Source organism: Engraulis encrasicolus, chromosome 17 (genome assembly GCF_034702125.1).
Source record: "Engraulis encrasicolus isolate BLACKSEA-1 chromosome 17, IST_EnEncr_1.0, whole genome shotgun sequence".
NCBI classification, from domain to species: Eukaryota; Metazoa; Chordata; class Actinopteri; order Clupeiformes; family Engraulidae; genus Engraulis; species Engraulis encrasicolus.
Window position 1 is genome coordinate 23469286 of NC_085873.1, and position 12829 is coordinate 23482114.

The following is a 12829-nucleotide window of genomic DNA, read 5'->3' on the forward strand; positions in this document are numbered from 1 at the left end:
TCAGCCTATAGTGTTCAAGCAGTAGGCAAATACTGTATTAGACGTGTGACAGGGGGGCACACCTTTAGATAATCGCTTCATTTTGCAACCGACCTACTATATAAATAAGTCACAAGTATGCTTTCTGTGTGGAGAACTATGGAAGGAGAAATAAAAATCAGAAGAGTGAGGATCAGAGGACGACGAGGCAGAGGATGTGGATTTGAAGAAATAAGAGCCAGAGGATAATATGGACACAGAGAAGAAGTTGAATTCTTAGAAATAGGGGAGGAAGACAAAGGCACATACACGTAATCACAGATGACATAAGGGCCACATTGGTTGACCATCCCATCAACCATGGCATGAGCTATATTGTGGGAAGAATAAAGCAGAACATTTCTCACTGAGAACCGGTATAGAGATGTCATACTCACAGTGGCCTTGCAATATGAACAGAGACAAAATATGTAAGACAATATTGTATATACTGACTGTAATATGTAAAATGCCGTTATGTAAAAATTATGGCATTGCTACTTTACAGAATTGCTAGAATTACAAGAGATGCGGGAATTGAATGACTGTTCTCACCCGCGCAGGAGACCCACATCACTGAATATGGTGATGGCTAACAATACCATAAGACTGCACTAAATTCAGCAGTAGCCTAATGGATTTTGACAGAGCCTTTGCAAATATAAGTAATGTGAGCATCTCTGCAATATCACACTGACTTGAAGGAAACAAAATTTGCATGAAGACGGTTTAGTGTTATTTGAAAGGAATTCAGAACGTAAAGCGATACATTGTGAATATGTGCAGGTAATCAACAGTATTAGGGTTGAATATAGAAGTCCATATTGATATTGACCAGGCAGCATGTCAGGGCTGGATACGCCATGCAAGGTGATACTTTCTTTGCTGTTTTGCACTTGAAGACATGTGATGCCAATGAAGTGTTGTTGTCAGATCCAGCAAGGCAAATGGATGTTCAGTATTCCTTTTGTTAGTCATTATTGTGTTTTCTTGTGTTTTTGAATTACATGTCAAAAATGTATTTTTAGTTTGCTTTGTTGAATGTAAATAAATATCAATAATTGAGGTCTCATCCCCTGTGTGTTTATATGACAAGTATTCATGGCAAAAGTGTGATCGACAATTGATTTACATTGTGCGAAGAAAAACACAAGCTAAATGTATGCATTATTCATACAATATGTGTGTAGTTGCATTGTGTGTGTGTGTGTGTGTGTGTGTGTGTGTGTGTGTGTGTGTGTGTGTGTGTGTGTGTGTGTGTGTGTGTGTGTGTGTGTGTGTGTGTGTGTGTGTGTGTGTGTGTGTGTCAATACCAAAGATAGTTTGTGTGAATGATTTGACACAACAATGCAAATTTTAGCAAAAGTGTATTGCGTTTTTCAACCTTAGTTTGATTTTGCAACGTATGTTCAGTGCTTTGCTAGATTGGTGTGAGGTTCTTGCAGTTGTGTGTAGAGTTTTGCAAAAGCAGCCAAAGTTGCGAAAACTTAGCTTTAGCAATCAGAAAAAAATGAAAATAATGTGAGCATCTGTGTGAATATCCCAGCTTGTTGAAAGAAACAAAATTCACACGAAGCAGGTCTACAAAGTTCTATTTGAATGGAATTGAGAACGTATAAAGCAACTGTGTTGATACAGTATGTGCAGGTAATCAACAATTAGTCTGGAATACCTATACTATAGAGGTCCATATTGATATTGACCAGAGAGCATGTCAGGACTGGATATGCCATACAAGGCAAGGCAAGGCAAGTTTATTTATATAGCGCATTTCATACACAGGTGCAACTCAATGTGCTTCACAAAGTTAACAAATGTAAATGAAAGGAAACAGGGAAGAAAGAAGGAAATGAATTAGAGTCAAAAAACATTTAAAACATTAAGATAAAACATAAGGTAAAAAATAATAATAAAATAAAACATAAATAAACATAAAACCTTGAAAAACATACGCAGTCTTCAGATTTTAACTGTTCGACGACAGAGGAGTCTGGCCTCCTTTTTTCCGTTTACCTGATAGAGTCTAGAATTGTCAGGGTTTTGTCTTCTCTTATTTTACCGTCTTTTCATTCAATCTTCAGAATTTAACTGTTCGACGACAGAGGAGTCTGGCCTCCTTTTTTCCGTTTACCTGATAGAGTCTAGAATTGTCTTCTCTTATTTTACTGTCTTTTCATTCAATAATTTAAGAAAGCATCTGAGAACAGCTTTGTCTTGAGTCTAGATTTAAAGCTATCAATAGTGGGTGCATTTTTTACGTCATCTGGAAGCTGGTTCCAAAGCTTTGAAGCATAGAAGCTAAAGGCTGCCTCTCCACACTTTGTTTTGACTTTTGGAATCACCAGCAAATTCTTCTCCGTTGACCTTAGTGACCTGGTCGGTGCATACAGCTGAAACATATCCAGTAGATATGTGGGTCCCATTCCAAACACAAGTAGCATTGCCTTAAAATCAATTCTGTAGCTTACTGGGAGCCAATGATCTTAAAATTGGAGTAATGTGGTCAAACTTCGCCTACAAGGCGATACTTTCTCCACTGTCTTGCATTTGAAGACATAGCATGTGTAGTTTGATTTTGCAACGCATCTACAGTGCTTTGCTAGATTGGTGTGAAGTTCTTGTAGTTGTGTGTAGAGTTTTGCAAAAGGAGCAAAAGTTGCGAAAATTGAGCTTTAGCAATCAGAAAAAACTGCAAGCCGCAATTCTGTCAGGCATATAAATGCTTTTTTCGCACCTGGGAGGAGAGGAGAGGAGGGGGAGAGGAGAGGAGAGGAGAGGAGAGGATGGGAGAGGAGAGGAGGGGAGAGGAGAGGAGAGCGTGTGTGTGTGTGTGTGTGCGTGCGTGCGTGCGTGCGTGCGTGCGTGCGTCTGGTGCCTGGGTGAGCAATTGGTGGCTGGTGCCTAGTGCCTGGGATGGTCTGGCCTAGTAAGCCAAGGCCTGTGGGCCGCTCTGGAGGTGGCCATTTCATTTAAAATGTGTTTGGCTCCATTTATTCATTTAAATGTATTTATTTGTTCATTTTATTAGTGTGTGTGTGTGTGTGTGTGTGTGAAATGAACCCCGTTCTTGGTCACATCTGTACACTGTTGAGTATGGTGGCGGGAGCAACCTTGGTGCCTCAATGAACAATGAACTAAGAAGTTTATAGGAGATATTTTATAGAAAAAAACATGAGGTAGTCTGTCACGCAGTTAAGCACACAAGAGGATGGGTGCTGGAATGGGAGAACAGCCTATATTTTAAAAACAAAAACAACTTAACTCATTGGCTGCCAGTCATTTTCATAAATGAGTAACCCACAGTGCCAGAGATTTTTCAGCATTTTGAATGTTTTTTGGAGGCTCACAGAAAATTGAGTTCTGTGTCTATGTCAACACCATACCTATCAAAACACATAGGCTACACATGTACACATAGGCTACACCACATGCATGAATAACTTGCAGCCAATAGGCCTACTCAGTTAGCCTATAAAATCACCTATTAATTGATGGATTAATTTTACAGTAGCCTTATTAAAAGAGAAAGACAAGCACTGCGGTGAGGACGTTCCCAACAAATGCGAGAAGACACATCGCAGATCCAGAAAATATTCAATGTTTAATAGCTGCCAAATAGCCTACTTGAAATAATACTGCTGATGGGCATCCAATTTCGTTGTAGCCTAATTCCAGGATAGTTTCATGAGTCCACTTCATTTTAACCAGCTGCCTCAACAATAGGTTCACGCCTCAAAATTAAAATCCACGTTTAACTGGCTGCATCTCTGCAATATTTCCGACCGCGTACAACACATGTACAGTACTTGCACTGCATGCCTCTGTGTGCCGCCAAAAAGACGCAATGCACCACTTAAGGCAACTTCCATGCTTACGGAAACTTCCACAGCAGCCCTGAAATTCGCGTGGATATTGGCAGTTTTCCACGCCTAGTCTGTTTTAGTACATCTGACCGTGGGAAACAACTTAAGTAGCTTTTTTGTCCGTAAGTGAGCTTCGTACATGAGGCCCCATGCCATGGCATGTTTGAGTAGTCTAGCCATAAGCATGAGCTCCTCAGTCATACAGCTGGATAGGAAAAGCTGCAGGATAAAGGCTAACTGACATTTTAAGAGTGAGGAGTACGCACACTTGAAATCCTTTAAATTTCATGGCTGGATTTTGATTAGACAACTCTCAATCGTCCAGTCGTCCTCAGTCATCAGTCAGTCAGCTGGCACAGGCAGGCCACTCCCCTGTTGATCCAGTGCTGTTGGGGCTTGTCCGAGGGCAGCTCGATGGGCAGCATGTAGTTGGTTGAATGACCCGTGGTGGAGAGAGTGCCGTGCCGCGCCGCGCGCTGGTCTTGTACACCGGGCACACGTACACGTTCTCATGCGCGAACTTAGAGCTCTCGCCCGACTTGAGCCAGGTGATGCAGCGTGTTTAAGAGGATTTTGGGGAGCTACTCGTCCAACACCATGGCGTCGCGGTCCCACCGGGCGCCTTCCAGGAAGAGGTCGCGAACGTACGCACCGTCGTCTGGCTTCTGGTCCACCTGGCTTTCATTTTGGTCACCTGAGATACACACACACACACACACACACACACACACACACACACACACACACACACACACAAGATCCCATATGGAAAAAATGGTAAAGAACTTATTATTTATATATAATGTATGATTTACTCCTGAATGTGGCCCCTTTTTGGTGTTGTCATACAGAACTATTATTTTGCCACCACGCACAGTGAGGAGGATGGTAAGAGAAATCAAAAGATCTCCAAAGCTCATTGTTACAGAATTACAACAAATGGTAGCATCCTGGGGTCACAAAGTCTCCAAATCAACCATCAGGCGCTGTCTACACGCCAACAAGCTGTTTGGGAGGCATGCACGGAGAAAACCTTTCCTCACTCACAATCATAAACGCAAGCGTCTGGAGTTCGCCAAGCGGTATTGGGGCTTCAACTGGGACCGTGTGCTTTGGTCAGATGAGACCAAGATTGAGCTTTTTGGCAACAAACACTCTAAGTGGGTCTGGCGTACCACGAAAGATGTGCATGCTGAAAAGCACCTCATACCCACTGTGAAGTATGGGGGTGGGTCAGTGATGCTGTGGGGCTGTTTCGCTTCCAAAGGCCCTGGGAACCTTGTTAGGGTGCATGGCATCATGAATGCTTTGAAATACCAGGACATTTTAAATCAAAATCTGTTGCCCTTTGCCCGAAAGCTGAAGCTGGGTCGTCACTGGGTCTTTCAGCAAGACAATGACCCTAAACATATGGCCAAATCTACACAGAAATGGTTCACCAGACACAAAATCAAGCTCCTCCCATGGCCATCTCAGTCCCCTGACCTCAACCCCATTGAGAACCTGTGGGGTGAGCTGAAGAGGAGAGTACAGAGGAGAGGACCCAGGTCTCTGGATGATTTAGAGAGATTCTGCAAAGAGGAATGGCTGAAGATCCCTCTTTCTGTCTTTTCCCATCTTGTGAAACATTGTAGGAGAAGATTAGGTGCTGTTTTGTTGGCAAAAGGGGGTTGTACAAAATATTAACACCAGGGGTGCTAATAATTGTGACACACATTATTTGATGTCAAATAATTATTTCTTTATGTGGGATTTTTTCCCCACTGAATAAATGCACTTGTATTGAAGGTTGGATTTTTCTCTTTTTTTCCATTAAGGTCCCATATTATTTAGAAAAAAAATAAAATAATTGGAAGCTAAAAAACACATCTCAACCAGGGGTGCCAATAATTATGGAGGGCACTGTATATCTATTATATGTATGACGTGTATATATATATCGTATATACTAGAGAAAGTAATCATATCATATACACATTGTCTGTAAACATCATCTACAATTTTTACTTTAGTTTCACCATCACCAAAAGAGTCCACTTTCAGCAGGAAATTTATCACAACATCTGTTATTGCTGTCATATATAAATCTTCCAGAATTCATACATAACGTGTAAAACTTGTGTATGATTTCACAATATCCTTTACATATGGGACATAAGACAATGCCCCAATCATTCCCACCTCATTGGGAACTTTTGGTTTTGAAACGCTGTGGTAGGTATTGCACTTTCCTCTCACTTACTCAGATCAAAGTAGAAACCGGAAACCCAGAAGACAGGAAGCCCGTTATCGATCCAGTCCTAAGGAACACACACACACACACACATACACACACACACACGCACACACACACACACACACATACACACACACACACGCACACACACAGTTGGTTTATTATTATAATCACTGCAGAAGACAGGTGGAGGGCTGTTATCGATCCAGTCCTAAGGAACAAACACACACACACACACCCCCCAAGTTAGTTTATTTACCATCTCATTGGTTGCATTTGGTTCCAGAGTTCTCTCTATGTGATGAATGATCACTGCAGCTGCCATGTGGAGGCCCATTATCAATCCAGTCCAGCAGTACACACCCACACACAAGGTTGGTCAAAGATTGTACATCCTGTGGTTCCCGGACCCCCAAATTTAGAATCCCTGTTATAGAGACCTCAGGACGGGCCCTGCCGTTGCTCTAACGGTAAGGCACTTGGCTGCTACACTGGCGACTGGCCGACTTGGCCCAGATCCTTTGCTGAACCTTCCCCATCTCTCTTTCTCACGTTTCCTGTCAAAATTTCTCACTGTCTGTCATTGCTGTTTCAAAGCATAATTAACTGATCTCATCTAAATGAGCAACTCTGAATGACCGTATGATGTTTTTTTTTATCTTACAGAGGATAAAATGGACAAAATGATGGTAGAAATACGATAATTATCGTATATCTGGCAACACTGGACCCTGGTGACTCAATTCACACTTTACCCCCCTGTACAGTACGACACACACACACACACAAAGGAAGTGGAGTCTCTGGAAGAGCTCTGAGACGTATCCCCCGAGGGGCTTGAGGGAGGGGTACGAGCGCGCGGCCCAGACGGCGGGAACACAGCCAACCAGGTGGTGCGAACCACCTTCGTCAACCTACAGGGAACATTCCAGTACTTTACATGACATTACAGTACTTTACTTGACATTACATTAAACTGCATTGTAGTTGATTATATTACATCACATTACTTCACATTACATTACATTACACTCATTACACTTTATTCTTGGTCAGCCTACAGGAAAAATTATATTACACAATGGAATAACGGGAATGAAAAACTAATAAAATGGATGGAAGTAATGAAAGTCATGAAACACATCAAATGAAATAAGAGTCATGAAATGGAATAAACAGTAAACGGAACAGTGAATTGTGAGAAGTAGGCTATAATATGTAGGTATATAGATTTTTTTTCCTACTAGTGATGAAAAAAGTACATTTAGAGCCCTGATTATATTACATTACATTACACTTAGCTGACGCTTTTATCCAAAGCAATTGAGGAGTTATTTACAGGCTATTAATTACAATCCCTGGAGCAGTGGGGGGTTAGGTGCTTTGCTCAAGGTGTAGGTGTAGGGAGAGGTAAGGGTTGGATTTGAACACATGACTGAAGAACCTACAACTCTGATCTTAACTCATTGTCTGCCAGTCATTTTCATAAAAGAATAACCCACAGTGCCAGAGATTTTTCAGCATTTTGAGTGTTTCTTGGAGGCTCACAGAAAATTGAGTTCTGTGTCTATGTCAACACCATACCTATCAAAACACAGATTAGATTCTCATCTGACATCAGAAAAAAAAACAGTCTCTCTCTACCCCTTTCCGTTCTTTCATAATCATCTGTTGAAAATAAGTGGAATTCGCCAAAATGCTGCCTTCTCGCCAAAAACCTGAGATTTTATTTTGTGCACACACCTGACCAACATTTCGGTAGCAAGAGAGAGAGACACATTTCAAGACTTGATTCACAGGTGATCCCACTTGGTTTGGCTAAATTAGTCTCATCTCATGGCAGGTAATTGACCCCACCCCTCAACACCAGGACAAGATTGTAGACAATTAGACAGCTTGCCAACTTCCCAAAAGCAAACAAAACAGTTAAAAAGTGAAAAGCAATATACAAAGAACATTGTCAATAAAACCACAGCTACAATTATTACAAGACCACAGCTGCGATGCTGGAGCCATTTGTTACAGAAAGCAAGACATATTGAGTTCCTCATTTATGTCCTGAGGCTCCACTGAATTTAGAGTATGAATCCAAAATGCCTCTCTACGAAGCCTCTCTGTCTAATTGTCTGCAATCTTGTCCTGGTGTTGGGGGGTGGGGTCAATTGCCTGCAATGAGATGAGATCAATTTAGCCTAACCAAGTGGGATCACCTGTAAATGTCTTGAAATGTGTCTCTCTCTTGCTATCATTTGACTTTGAAGAGGGTGTAGCAACACCGAAACGTTGGTCGGGTGTGTGCACAAAATAAAGTCTTGAAAACTAAGCTGCAGTGTGCTCCAGCTTCTCCTTTCCAGCTATGCCAGTGACTTACTAGAGCCCAAGGAGAGATAGATAGATAGGAGAGCTTACTCACGTTATAACAGCGTAGTATGAATTGATGGTGAGGGGAGTACGGAAATGGTATTCTTCTTCTACGGTCAGTATTGGAAGCATCAGGGAAGCATGCAATGCCACTTCTACGAGGGTCGGAGTGTGGAACAGGTCATAGGACAGCGTGAATGTTTGTCAGCTGTCCTTAATTATCCCCACCAATTACTGCTGACCAACAGCTGCAGTTAATTTGGCCACAAATTATCCATCATGGTGTCGCCCCCACTGACCATGCGCAAGAGAGTACGGAAATTGTATCCATTGCACCCACTGACCAATGACCATGGGCAAGGGAGTTAATTTTCCATCCACGCGTGTCCTCAGGCAACGCCCCCGTACTACACCGTGGCCAATGCATTTCCCCCCCGAGAGATTTGGCTCGTTCAAAAAATCGAGAATCCCCAGAAAGCCGACCTAAAACCTCAGGAAAGTGGGAGTGAACATTTGGTGACGCAATGTCAGATCGATAATTATCGAGGTTGATCTCTGGCGGAAGTATAGAAGAACGAGTTCCCGAGCTTGTGTTTTGTGTGACGACACACGCATCATCAACATGGCGCCCATGCATGCAACTGACATGTAAACAGTATCATAAATGCTAAAATATCATCTTGTAATCACTATCAACAACACCAGTCAATGTCATTCAATTGCAGATGCACATATGTCAGTAATGCTGGTCTCTGGCTGTTTAATTTAGCTTACTTCAGCTAAAATTATATGTCGTGGGTGTGGAGGCTCAAGGTGAGGTGAAAAAAAGAAAAGAGAACCAAAACAAAACACGCATGAATCCCAATTGTTCCGGGATCAGTGGCGTTCATGCGCCAAACTCCAGAACTCGATTGTCATGTGAGCAGTGTCGTCAGCTGTCTCGAGAGGTCCCGAGCTGGTGAAGGCAACAAAAGTTCTTCTCTGTCGAATTTCTTTGCTGGAGCCTCAATGCCAGTGTTGCCAGATGTGTCTGACCAAATCCCGCCCAACAGCTTCTCAAAAACCGCCAAAATGCACTAAATTCCACCAAATTCAACAAATTACATTGACTTCTATGGGCCCAAAACGGCTGGGAAAAAAACGCCAAATGGCCATTTTTTCTGATTTGTACCCACAGACGTTCATCCTAAGTAGCAACACTACTCAATGCCAGTGATTTCAAAAGCACTGGGACACTGATCTGTGATAGGTCTGTTAGAGCATTAGGTCCAACCCCCTATGGGCGGGGTTGAAAGGGTGGGGAAAAAGGCTTGTAGTCTAAACAGAAATCCACCTGTCTTACACTTCCTCCTACAATGATGCAAAATGACGATTTTTACATAATTGTTGGAGGAAGTGTTAAGAAGTGAATACTGATTTCTCCTGTCTCAGGGGGAATTGAGAGAGTGTTTCACGACCATTCAAAAGTATGACTGGGTGTCTAGCAATGGAAAGCCTAATGCAAATGGGTGGAGTGTCCCTTTCACTTAACTTTGCAGAGGTATAGGCTCTCCGCCTGGGTCTGGGCTTTGGAGTTGAGTGGAAGGAGAAAACAACATCAGACCAGGGGTCAGTTTCTCGATTCTTGTTGTTGCTAACCGTCTTAAAGTGTACCTCCGGGATTTTGGACACCAGACCTCATTTCCGAGTCAGCCAGGGTGTAAACAATGTGTCCAGAACGTTTTTTTTCACATTCCATGCAGTCCTTGTGAATTCTCATATCCATGTTGCTAAGCTAGCGCAAGTGAACGGCAATTGGTAGCCTGCGCCCAAAAGTAGTCTTTTCCCGTTTAAACAACATTCAAAACAAAACCGTTATTATGCCATACTGCAAGTGTAAATGTTTGTCTTAGTAGAATGAAGTTTGAAATCAAACCAACCTTGCACTGCGTGGATTTTGCCATGTTGAGAGACTATTTTCTCGGGGTCGGCGGAATTTTACTTTGCTCTCTTCAGTTGTGATGTAGCCCACCCACCCACTTCAGGAAGCCGCAAGAGACATTGCAAATCAAGGCTAGTTCTACAACTGCTTTCGGATCGAATAGTGGATTAAAACCCAACGACATCACACTATGGTACATCAGTGTGTATAATACCAACTGCAATAATAAAGCCCACAGATGGGTATCGGCAAGTTTCCTTTGGTTTCCAGTGAAAGATGTTGAAAGAACCAAACTCTGGCTCCTGGCTGCTGCAGGGCTACATCAACACACCGATGGAGATGCTCCGTAGGCTACCCCGGTGCTTTGCAGTGACCATTTCAGTCCTGACGACTTCACAAAGTCCTTCTCGAAGTCAAATACCTACACGGAAAACTCTAAAAGTGTCCACGGTGCCTACCGCATTCCCAGATCTACATTTTGTAGCACGCACCAGTCTCCGAAGAACAGGTTTGTTGATGCTTTCTGCTTCTATGATGGTAGCCCAGTGGTATAATGGCTTCGCCTACGTTAGCCAAAACTTGGGCTAGAAGTTACCCTTTTGGATTGGCATGTTGTAATGCTTTACTGTTATTTTGTGTAATTGCTGTGACAAATGGCATTAGACATGACTTGCCGTATTCCTATGGATTCATAAGTTACGCAACGCTATGTGATCTGGCTTGACATTGTGGAATATGTCACTCGTAACTCTAGTTGTTATTACATGGAATGTTTTTTGAGACGAGATGGAATGGAAGGATGAAAGGGATTTAGAAGAGATGGGTGCACTGTTCTGTTCGCCAACATCTAATGCTCTGTAGACACACGGGTCATCTAGTAACAACCAAACATTGTCATGGCATATTCAATGTTACGAAAGGTTGACAAAGTCGGACAGAAAGCATTACTCTTAGTGTTTGCGAGCGAGGTCAGGGAGAGGGGAATAACGTTCACTTTTGCAAACTTTTTGGATTTGCATGTTGTAATGCTTTACTGTTATTTTGTGTAATTGCTATAACAAATGGCATTAGAAATGATTTGCCGTATGGACTCATACGTTACGCAACGCTATGTGATCTGGCTTGACATTGTGAAATATGTCACTCGTAGCTCTAGTTATTATTACATGGAATGTTTTTTGAGACGAGATGGAATGGGAGGATGAAAGGGAGAAGAGTGTGCGTTCTGTTCGCCAACATGCTGTGTAGACACACGGGTCATCTAGTAACAACCATACATTGTTATGGCATATGTTTCAATGTTACGTACGAGGTTGACAAAGTCGGACAGAAAGCATTACTCTTGATGTTTGCGAGCGAGGTCAGGGAGAGGGGAAAACTGTTCAGTTTTACAAACTTCAAAGATGTTGGAGTTCGCTCTATGGAAAAGTTATGGATGTGTCAAACGAAGCTAGAATTTGTACTAGGAATATCACTCCGCGGCTGTCAAGCTTTCAAATCAGGGAACACAAATTGCTGATGGTGATCAAACATGATTGCAATATTGGTTTAATTTCAAACTTCATTCTATCAAGACAAGTATTTACACCTGCAGTCTGGCATAATAATGGGGTTGTTTTGAATGTTGTTGCAACTTGATAAGACTATTTTTTGGGTGCAGGCTACCAATTGCCGTTCACTTGCGCTAGCTTAGCAACATGGACATGAGAATTCACAAGGACTGCATGGAATGTGTAAAAAACGTTCTGGACACATTGTTTACACCCTGGCTGACTCGGAAATGAGGTCTGGTGTCCAAAATCGCGGAGGTACACTTTAAGACCGTCTTACCGTTCCCTTGGATTTAGTGGTGAGCGTCGCTGTCGAGAGAGAGTTGAGTCGCTCTTACGAAGGACGTTGCTACCGTCGTTAGCAAAGACACTTTCGAGATACGGACCCCAGAGCTTGTGAGGCTTCCAACGTATGACGGAACAGGAAAGCTCAATGCTGGGAAGTCGATCAGTCAAGTGTGCACTCCTAAAGCTGGGCTTACACTGTGCGACTTTTGCCCCGATTTTACCCCGATTTGGCACTCGCACGACTTTTTGAGAGTCGGGCCGATTTCTTGCTCAATCGCAGGTCAATCGTGAGTCTCACATCGTGCAGTGTACATGGGGTAACACAGCACGAAAAGGGGGATTTGTGACAATGAACTCGTCCCTAATCGTCCACGGACTTGCCTAACTTTCGTCTGATTTTGAGCGCTTGAGAGAATCAAAATTAACAGTTTTGGGGACAGTTAACTCGCCCGGAAGCGAATCGCGAGCCGCGGGCAGGTCTCACAGCAGGGTGTTAATGGCCCAACGATTAGCGATTACCACATGAAAGGCAATGACAGCCAGCCCAGAACGCGGACTAGCCTTTCTCTTATTGGACGAAAAAGACACATGG